Here is a 10026-nt window from a genome sequence, read left to right on the forward strand (position 1 = left end):
ATATTTTTAGATTTTTTATTAATAATTTTATATTTTGTTTTAAACGTTTTAATTTCAATTTATTTTTATTATAAAAATTATATAAAATGACAAAATTATCCTTCCGATTAAATTACACACCACTTTTAAAATTAATTATTGACATTTATATTAATAATTAGATAATTTTTAATATAATTTGTATGTAATATTAAAATTCATTTTTTTATATTTAAAATTAAGTTTCATAAAGGTAAAATAGGAGAAAATCTCTATCATATCTTGTTGATTTTTAATCTTGCCGTCACTCAAAATAAAAATTTAATTAAAAAGACAAAATATGATACAGTAATATGATTAATTTATCATTGCATAAAGACTCGTCAAACACTGAATTAAAATAAAATATGATAGTTTATTTTATCATCTCACAATCCTAGCCAAACATGCCCTTATTATTTTGATAGTATTGTGGACAAAGTGCACTAGAAGCTCAATAATGGATGGAAGATATTTGAAATATGTGGAAGGATGAAATGAATTCTATTCTTTCTGTCTACCCTTCTTACCACATGTTTGTGTCTCTTCTTCCAAATATTAGAATAAGTGATTTTCTTGATAGCTATGGTGAATAGAAACTTCCTATGGAAGAGAGAAACTAAATGATTCCCAATAACCTTCCCTAGTTAATGGTTAGGTGAGATATTTGGTTATTCAAAGCAAACATTAATGGGGAGGGCTTGGGAATAAGGAGTCCCCTATCTTTAATGATGTTCTACTTGCAAATTGCTATGTGTTTAGATAAGATGTCCTTAACAAAGACAAATGTCTTGGGGTAGAAGCTTAATCTTGGAGGTATCTCTATCCCCCCACACCACAGGAGAGAATAAATCAATATTGGCATCTTATTGTTTGCTCCAATTGGAAGGCTATGAAAGAGTAATGGCTGCCTCATTCAAATTAAGTTTTATTTTTTAAATGAAAATTGTTAGTAATTAATAAAGTTAATATTAATATTGTAATTTTTTAATGAAGATGATGATTAAACTTACGATCTCTTTTTCATTACTTTTTTTTTAATTCCTCTATCCCAACCACTAAACTAATTTTATTTCTCTTATTTAAATTAAATTATTGGTAATGAAGATTCTATTTCCTTCTCCTTCAACATTTGGGCTTGTTAAAGATCTAATGTCTAATTAAGACTTATCCTCTACAAGAACAAGCCTCTTAAGTATGAGATGGGAATTAAGAGGAGTTGTGATATTAAATAGATTGATTTTTTGTTGTTGTCAAAATAGAATATATATATATATATATATATATATATATATATATATATATATATCCTCTATTTTATCACATTCACAACAATAGATTTTTTGTTCTTAAATTGCTTTTTTTTTTCATCAATTATCACTTTTGTTGCAGTTTTGATTTCAATATACATTTTCCCCTTAAAATGATGAATTTTGGCCCCAGATATGATGATTTATTGTCCGTATTGAAAGTTTGAATGGAAAATATCACTTTTAGAATTAATAATTATGATTTTTAAGGTTTAAAATCCATATCTTAGGAGTAAAATTATGGGTTAAATTGCAACAAATGTAATAATTGAGAGATCAAAAACTTTAATTTTAAAATAGAAAGACTATTTCTGTGAGTGTAATAAAATAGATGAATCAAAATTATAAATCAACTTAAAAAACATAATAAAACATTAAATTCACCTGTACAAATAAATGTGAATTCATAATAAAATAATAATTAATATGACTTTACTTGGTTTCTAGTTGAACATAAAAATAAATACCAAAAACAAAATTATCTAGAAAATAGTGTTGTTTTTAACCCCTTAATTTTATTTGTTTACTATGAAATTTAATGAGGTGTATTAAGTTGAGATTTTGAAAGATAATCTTTACATGAAAAAAGTCTCATAAATTTTAAAAAATCGTGTAAAATTGCAATGACTTATAAGATTTTTTGAAAAACAATATATATAATTAAGATTTCGTAATTTGCATTGTAATTTATTTATATTATAAGAATTTATAAAATTTAAAATGATTTTATACGTTTATAAGATTTCAAAGGATTTATTAGATTTTAGACAAATATTAAACAAAAATGTTAACAACACATTATATAATACTGTATTTTTAATGTTCTCTTTTATTAGTTAAAATTTAAATAGAATAAAAAAAATTAAAATTCAAATAAATTTTACTAAGTATTAGGTTCTCATATAGATTTGGAAAACTTAACATAAATTTCAAAAAAATAAAGGAGATTGTGTTAGAAAAAGTGTAAAATTACAATATGAAAAATTATTTTTACAAATTAACTCTATTATTCTCTTTTAAAGAGTAAAAGAAAGCTTGTTTTGATAATTTAATATTGTCTCTTCAAAGTTTCTTCAAAACAAAGACTATATACAACAGCCGATAAGAAAAAATATGACTAAATTTTTCTAAGAAGGTGGAGGATAGAAATGAGAGAGATAATAGAAATTAGAGAAAGATGTAATAGCATAAAATAAATAAGGAGATGAGAGGGGAGAAATGGGGAGAGGTATAAAGGAGATAAGTGGAGGGAGGATTGAGAAATGTAAATGCGAAAAAGAAATAAGATGATGGGGAAAGATTGAAGAAATGAGAGACATAAAGACATAAATAAATAAATAAATAAATAAGAATTGGAAATCTTTAGAAATTTTACGTGGTAAGGTAAAACTTTTTGTCATTGAAAAGCCAATAAAAAAGTTCAACATTATAGTTTGTTAAAAGTATTAAAGAAATTGATTAAGTACCACTAAAATTTTACACATTGAATTCAAAAAATAGTGATTAAAATAATTGAATATCACAAGAATATTTAGATTACATTAAAATATCAATTGAATATCGCATTTTTTTTATGAAAAAATACTCTTTTAAAATCTTGATTTAATTTATACCACTAAGTTATTTAGAAGTTCTCCAAAAATAAATTTTGGAACAGGTATGTGTAGTTGTGAAAACTGTGATGGAAAATTGAATTTTGTAATCACAATTTTGATTTGTACCTCCCATTAATAATTTTTCTCGTTCAACTTATTAAAATACTCTTAGCTGAATAGTAAAAATTAAAATTAAAAGATATATTTTTCAAAAATATGTGATTTTTATTGTGTTAAAATCTTCAATAATAAATATTTAAATTATTGTATATTAAAATTACTTTTTTTTAATTCGTAATAAATGAATCTAAAATAATTTTTGGATATCTTGATCATACTCCAGGTTTCCAAATTTTCAAAAAATTAAATTTTTTCTTTGAATTTTTCTAATTATGGTAGTTATATTTCAATACTTGAAATTTTGAAAATGAAAGTTTTGAGTTATGTTCGATCGAAATTTTGAAATATCTAAGAAAATTTTATTTTTGAAATTTCTAATATTAAAATATAACTAATCTCTGAGTTAGATTACTTTTAATTTTTTAATTTTTTTTTCTGTTAAAGTATGGAATGGACAAGTTATAAATAATTTATTTTATTAGATAGTATAGTATGTAATAAATTACTTTTTTCAATTGTAATAAATGAATTTAAAACAATTTTTTGATATCTTGATCATACCCACATTTTCAATATTGTTACATAGTATATATAGTTTAATATATTTATAATATTGTTTATTTCAAGGCCGATAATTAACATGTGCAACTAAAACATTAACAATTACCTCAATTAAGGAGGACTCTCTAATATTTTTTTTATGCTAGAATAGGTGTTGTGATTTACTGATTATAAAAATCTGGAATAAAAAAAAATTATGCATAAAAAATTTCAACTTAAAATTTCCGGTAGAATAACATCAACTACCAAAAATTTTAAATTTTAATTTTTTCGGTAGTTATTAACTATCAGAAATTTTGTTGATGAATTTTCCGATTTACAATTTACACTATAAAAAATTTTGTGCTTTGTAATTTTCAGAACACAAATTACACATAAAAAAATTTGAAAATACAAATTTCGATAGTAGTAAGTTGTATACCAGATTTGTAGGAGGAAATTTTTTGGTGAAGGGTACGATTTTGGAGCAATTTTTTTACTTTACAATGAACAAAAACAAAAGGAATAAAATTGAATTTTTTATATATTGGAGATACAAGTCAAATTATGGGGTACTAAATCCAATTTTTTTGTGGTGTTAATAATAGCTATCCTAAGAAATACTTTGGGCTAACCGAAAGTCGGCCTACCTCCTTTCGGTTGAATATATCTACTTGGTCTTTGATACATTAGAGATGATTATACCATGTACCACACATCTAGAGATGATTTTCACCCCCTCAAGACACATGAAAATACTATGATTATACATTAGAGATGATTTTCACCCCCTCAAGACACATGAAAATACTATTTTACTATTTTAATCATTTATAATAAGTTTTAAAATTGATAGTTTCAGAAGTTTCAAATTTTTGAACTAAGGATTACATTTCGAAAATTCAGAAAATTTCAAAAGTTTCGAAAGAAAAATTACATTTCGAAAATTTGAAAAGTTTCCAAATTTGGAAAATTTTAAAAATTTTCCTATTTTGAATTGTTTGAACATTTTGGAATTTTCTATTTCAGAAATTTCGAATTGTTCAAAAGTTTCAAAAATTCTGGAAATTGTCATTTCGAAACTTTGGAAGCTTTCGATTATTTTGAAAAGATGAGTGAAAATTGAGAAGTTAAAAACGTTGAAGGTTTTATAAAGGGCAAAATTGTATTTTCATGTTGATTAAGGGGTGACAAATTTAGATGTGGGAGTGTAAGGTAGAATCCCCTACGTTAGAATGTGTTAGACCAAAGAAACATATGGACCTCTTTTTTATTTTTTTATTTTTTTTATTGGGCGGGATTTAGAAAATCAATATAGAGTTTTGTAACGTGCACCCCCACCTGGACCTCCAACCTCCCATCCCCATGGAAAATACCATATTGCCCTTATTGTTATCTATAAAAATACTCAAAAAAAAATTTCATTCCTTTTTTTCACCCAATTTCTTCAAAACTTTGAATTGTTCGAATCACCAATTTCCAAACATTCGAAACTTTGAAACTTTCAAAACATTATTTTTCCAAATCTTTGAAAGTTTTCATAAACATGAAACTTTCCAAGTTCATTTTTTTCCAAATTTTTGAAACTTTCGAAAGTTTCCATGAACCTGCAACTTTCGAAACGCAGAAACATTCGAAACTTTCTAACAATATGAAAGTTCGAATTGTAAAGTTCATAAACATGAAGTAATTCGTTTCGAAACTTTCGAATTCATTGAAAGTTTTGAAATTATTTCGGAAGTTTGGCATTCAATGAAATTTTTGAAACTAGCTTTGAAAGTTTGAGAACAATAAGAAAGTTCTGAAATGCATTTTTATTTTTTTAGTTTTTTTTTTCATTTTATTATTATTATTATTGATATATTGATATATTGCAGTGCCTAGAATGAGAGATGTGGTTGGTCAAATTATTCGCAACGAGATAGGTGATAAAGGTGATGGCGCATAGATAATTTCACCAACAACGTCAAACAAACGACGAAACGAAGCAAATCGTCCAGTATAACAGCGTCGTCATAGACACGATGTCCAAGATGATGTCGTTGAGCTTACAGAGTCTGCATAGATAGATGAGGATGTCCCTGAGCATCCATAGATGAAGCAATATGCTGCATATGCTGATGATGCTGCTAATGCCCCTGCACATGCTGATGATATTCATGATGTTGAGGAGCAGGATCAGCAGCCTGGATTTTTCAGGGACCGGTGGTGACACATGTGTTGACAGAGTATGAACACCACGTGGCTCGGAGGCTATGAGAATGAGATATATATTTTAATTAATTTTTAATTATATTTAATTAATTATTTATTTAAGTTTATTTAATTATGTTTATTTAATTTAAGTTTATTTAATTAATTGTTTATTTAAGTTTATTTAATTATGTTTATTTAATTTAAGTTTATTTACTTAAGTTTATTTAATTTAAGTTTATTTCAATAAGTTTATTTAATTATTTAGTTGTTCTGTAATTACTCGCAGGATCGTTAAAAGTTATTACTCATAGATTGAAGATGAAGAAGTTTGTTGAAGTTCATGTGCGAGATCCTGTACAACATTGGATTCAGAAATCTGGACTGCTACATCTGTCTTCAACTTACCTCACTATGGCTGATGTTGATCTGATATCTGTATTTGTTGAAAGGTGGCATAGGGAGACCAACTCATTTCATTTTTCATTTTTCATTTTGAGAGATGACCATCACGTTAGACGACATTGCGACTCTCCTTCACATCTCACCCCATGGTAAATTTTGGATGCACATGTGAATATGAACACTAATAATGATGTAAGAGTTGCACATGAGTACTTATGTGCAACATGAGAGGAAACACTAGCTGAGATTAATTATAATAAATGTGGCCAATATAGATTCCAATGGTTGGAGTGTGCGACTAGAATGTACTTGTTGCATTTATTTGACAACACTATTTTCACCGATAAAACACATACGCGTGTGGAGGAAAAATACGTTAGTTTATCTATTGATTTAGATTGTTGTCAGAACTATTCGTGGGGTACCGTGACATTGGTTTTTCTTTATGACAATTTAGGAGATGGAGCTGTCAACGACACTCGACAATCGGGAGGTTACATGACTCTATTACAAGTATATAATTTATATTAAGTTGTATCATTTATTTATTAAATTATGTTATATATGGTGCAATGCTGAATTTACGAGTACTTCCCTAACATCTGTAAGCGGGACGATAAATGAGTGGTTCCTGCACATCTTCCAAGAGCATGTACGTGGACTGCAAAACATGTTGTTGAAGGCGGATTGATGACATATTATTGGAGACTTGATGCTTTGTTGCTTGAGGATGTAGTGTTTACATCATATGATGATCATCGAGCTAATCATCCGTTTGTATCGATTTCGATGTTCTCTGAATACCTTCGATGTGGTGGAGTCTTAGTCCGATATTTGTTGGAGCAACGATGTCTTGGACAATTTGATCGTATTTAGTGCATTCCGCGTGACGTTCCTCCGGTGCTGAACAATATAGATTGAGATTGACAGACTACTATGAGACCCATCTATAGCAGCCTTTCGGAGACTATATCTTGTTGCAAATTTTTCTGGAGAGGCCACTGCAGACTACTATGCATGGTAAGTGTTTCACATCCTCTGATCCTTCGAGTCCACCTATTGCTGCTGCACATGGTCCATCATCTTCTGTACATGCTGATCCATCATCGACACAAGACCGTAGAACAGATGAGCTTGTACGTAGAACCATAGATATAGTAGCTCCATTTAGTGAAATTTATGACATATTAATTGAGTTAAGCCGTTTGTACGATGATTAGTTATTGTGTTATGTATGATAAATGATAAATGATAACATGTTCAAACATAAATTCTAATATTCATTTAATGAAATACAAGATGGTTTGATAAATAATGGATCAATGTGTTCCCAATGCTTTGTACGTCATGCATAAGCTATTTCTCATGTTTTTGCACACTCACTACAAAATTCTTTTCATTTTTGTGAGGTAGGTGGAAAAGGACAATCAAACTTCAATTTGATATGAACAAGAAAATATTAAACATTAATTTATCTGAACAAGAAAATATTAAACATTAATTTAATAAACAATACTAATCATAAATTTTACCTGTACCCAATGATTTTCATTGACGAATCCAATTGTTAGTAAAGAGTGAAGAGAATACTCTTTTGATGATGCTTTGTTTAGAGAAAAGAATGTCATATTTAGATTACGAGACAACGATACCAATATGACATTATATAGTGTTGCTATCATGTAACGCAAGTCTTGTATAATCATCCACTTATCTTTTCCTTGAGCACCCAATCCTGTAATTTTCAATGAGTTTCGCACTGATTCAACACTGTCATAAAAAATATTGGAATAAAGGTCTTGATGTAGATGAATCTCTTTATCGAGTTATGATCGAACTAAAGGTCAAAATTCTTTAGTCCAACCTAACAATGTTGCAATTGCGCGAAACCCACAATTTCCATCAAACATAACATCTATTATATCCTCAATATACGGATGTATAAAAGTAGAAAAATGTATGTTAAATGGTTGCCTTGCAAAATACTGTGTTGATTGATTTGTAGAAAGTTGAGATGATTGTGTTGCAGAACGTTGAGATTGTTGCTTTGTAGATTCTTGAGAGGCATTAATATACTCCCAATATGAAGGATCACGAGGAGTATCAAATTCTTTTTTCCTTTTACTAGCTCATTTGATTTTCACCTTCTAAGGTGGTGCAAGTATTAATGTTGTATGTGGAAATACAAGTTCACACACATCTGCCCTTAATATCATTTGACCAACAATATCTTGTTTCTTCGTGAACACTTTCATTGCTTCCAACTCTCCAAAAAAATCATAATCTAATAAAGATTCTTCATCCTTCAATTCATGCTCAATGCTTAAATTTCTCCAAAAAACATGAATACTATCTAAAGGGATAATATTACCAGATATCTGCAACTTTGCCAACTCACAAGCACATGGTAATCCATGAGTTATTCTGATTGAGCAATCACATTTTGTTTTGTTAGTACCTACAATCTTCACACTCTGTAACTGTTTGTCAATTTTTTTAAAACATTTCCTTGATACACAATGATGTAGACTTTGAAAAAAATGGTGAATTATACATGTGCTCAACATCCTTGATGGTTTTATGAAAAGACGATTGAATGATACATATTTGGTTCTTCAACATCATATTCACAACATCCCAACTTTTACACAAATCACCAAAACTAGTTTGTAACATGTTTTTCAATCTCCAATGAGCAGACTCAACTCTACAAATAAATTAAATAACACAAATTAAAACAAATCACATAAACTAGTAAATCATATTTTCTAAAACAAAACAAATCATAATTTAAAAATATCTGTTAGATGTTCTGTTCCCCAAATGCATCACTCTATTGGTCGAAACCTTGACAAATCTTTCTTTGTAAGGTGTCAACCATGAATCTTTCACATAATCAACAAAAAGAATAATAACGACACACACTAGCTCAAAGTGTTGCAAGTGATGATCATACTCCTCCACACTAATCGAATATACAATTTTTTTTTCCATAAATCCATTACTTCATCATGTCTATCCTTCTTCACATATTGTTTTCATCTTGCCCCAATATTCTTTTCCAATATGAAAACGATATAACAAATATATTGAAGTAGGAAACACAACACTAACAACATTCATCATTGCAAGATCTCTATCAGTCAGAATAACTTTAGAAATTAAAGTCTTAGAGACTAACAATTGTTGTACCTTTTCAAATGCCCAGATGAAGTTATCTTGTCGCTCTTGTTCCAAGTAAGCAAACCCAATCGAAAATGTCAAACTAGTAGATGTGACACCGATAATTTAAAGTAATGGTAATCGATATCTATTTGTTTTATATGTGCTATCACATATCAAAATAAAATGAAACGTGTTTAACAACTTTATAAAATCAGGATGCGTCCAAAATATATCTTTCAAAACATCTGAATTCTCCCGTCTTCTTGTCCAATGCACATAATTTTCTTGTTGTATCAACTTCAACAAATGTTGCATTTATATGTACGAACCTCTCAACGATGATCGGTAAGTACTCTTTGCTTTATATATTTGACTGAGAATTGTGAGATTAGCTTTATTTCTCTCTTTCAAAGCATTCAAAATTAATCTTGGTGCCAGCTTATACTTTGTCATGTCATTGACAAATTTTCTCTCTTCTTTGTTTAAACACCCCAAATATGAATGCGGTTACAATATCAAGTAAATCATGATTGTGTGTTCCACAACGAACACTAATTTTCCATCATTCACCAACATTTAACGGTATACATCTGAGGATAAACGAACAGTTTTCCTTGTGAGAACAAGTTACTGTTGATTTTGATTTTGATTTATATCTTCCACCTCTTTCGCATCCCAAA

Source organism: Cicer arietinum, chromosome 1, assembly GCF_000331145.2.
Source record: "Cicer arietinum cultivar CDC Frontier isolate Library 1 chromosome 1, Cicar.CDCFrontier_v2.0, whole genome shotgun sequence".
Classification (NCBI taxonomy): Eukaryota; Viridiplantae; Streptophyta; class Magnoliopsida; order Fabales; family Fabaceae; genus Cicer; species Cicer arietinum.